We start from the raw sequence: 1,778 nt of genomic DNA, 5'->3' as shown, positions 1-1,778 counted from the left end.
ATCGCGTTTCCGTGTTTTACCTAAATTATCTTGACCTTGCATACCTCAAGCCTCAAGCTCATTTCACGAGAAACCTTCTCCAGTTCAAAAGCCAACTGTTAATGATGGCTCTGTTTCTTGTCACGTATCCAATTTCAGATCGATGTTGTTAATGTCCCTTTTATTCCTTCAGATCCAAGTTTCGCTCTCAGGGCTAGAACAGAACTGTCACCAAATACATTTACCAATCTCCGTTCATCCTACCGATTGTATTAGCATCATCAACACTTCTCATCAAAATAACTCGAGAGACTTTTATCACAATTTTCTGTGAACAGTTCTACATTAGCTTTGCTGAATGAACCCCAAATTTCTTGAAGTGGCTCCTTATTTTCGGCCCTGATTATTAATCTCTCTATGCATGGGAATGGATCCTTCCCACCCGCTCTATCACTCATCCATGTGTGTAGTTCAATTCGATCTCCCATCAGCCTCCTTTGTCCTGATCAAATCCAGGGGAACAGGATACGTTGGGGCTATGGCGCGGACAGGACAAGCCCAATACTCACCTTTCCTGTTAGAACCATTCCATGAGAAATTTTAGACCACAACTTTGGGCGTGCAGTTGTGGCCGAACACTTAAGGTGTTGGCGTAGAGATCCTTTGGGGCTCCCCCGCCCAAGGTGGTAACCTGCTGACTATGCTTTCTTCGCTGGCGATTTTAAATGACTTCCTGTTGGTTGCATTATCGCTCAAACTTCACTAAACCCGTCTCAATAAAGTCCCGCTTTCTCATGTCTGGGAATTGATTGCCATGCAGGTAACTCTGGTTCTGAACAAACAACGTACCAGCCTCATAACGCCAGCTCTGTTTACCTTTCCACAGATGCTGCTCGACCTTTTGGCTTTCTGCAGTATTCTCTGTGTTTATTAGGCACAAGTGCTGCTTTTCATTCAAGAACTTCAATCCCTGTCCTCTGGTAACTGACTCTTGTCAGTGGCAATTGGTTCTTCTGATCATTAATCTGCCCATTCCCACCGCTTCTTCTCCCATCATTACCAACAGCCCCAGGAAATCTCCAGTTAACCTTCTTTGCTCCAAAGCGAACATTCCCAACGTTGAGAATGTCTCTCCAAAATGGAAATTCCTCATCCCTGGACATGACGCAAGGGGTACAATTGGGAAGAGATTTTGGCAAAATATTGTCAGTTAGGAAATGGAAAAATGTTCATGAAGCAAAACAGAAATCCCAGTCTCCAGCTTTGTGAATCTTTAGAAACTCTTTGGGAAGCGGATTTAGAGGAGAATGAAAGATGAACTGTCCGATTGAGTAGAGACTGTCCTGACACCGTCCCCTTGTTGAAGAGGCCGGGAGATTGACTCTGATGTTCACGGGACATGAACTGATCTGAGACATTGAAAGAATTGTCGTTCCTGCACATCAGGAATTCAAACCCCTTCTCGTCTCCGAGCCAATGAGAGAACTCGGGAACAGGCAAAACACTGAAAGGCTCGAAGGGCGACGGCCCCGGAGTAAGAAAGCTAGTTCCTCCTGACGTGGATGAGTCTCCAGCCTGTCCCCGGTGTCTCCACAATAAATCTCCCAGGCGTTATTATGGAAAAGTAAAACTGATAGACGCCAAATGTAATTCTAGGCGGGGTGGCTGAATTATGAATTCGCTAATAGCCTCCCCTAAGCGATGGCGCAAGCCTCGGGGTCCCCTGTCTCTGTGGCGCAATTGGTCAGCGCGTTCGGCTGTTAACCGAAAGGTTGGTGGTTCGAGCCCACTCAGGGGCG

At 46.2% G+C, this 1,778-nt stretch overlaps 1 non-coding gene across 1 annotated transcript; it reads left to right on the top strand.

Annotated features, from left to right (window-relative positions):
• Positions 1-1,704: 1,704 nt before the first annotated feature.
• On the top strand, positions 1,705-1,778 carry trnan-guu (transfer RNA asparagine (anticodon GUU)). Its single transcript has one exon. It is a non-coding gene; the product is annotated as a tRNA-Asn (tRNA).

This window comes from Chiloscyllium plagiosum, unplaced genomic scaffold (assembly GCF_037043375.1).
Source record: "Chiloscyllium plagiosum isolate Xiang-an unplaced genomic scaffold, Cpla_swu_hap1 HiC_scaffold_27, whole genome shotgun sequence".
NCBI lineage: Eukaryota > Metazoa > Chordata > Chondrichthyes > Orectolobiformes > Hemiscylliidae > Chiloscyllium > Chiloscyllium plagiosum.
The sequence above is the reverse complement of the archived record's forward strand: the minus strand, read 5'-3'. Positions and strand labels throughout refer to the sequence as shown.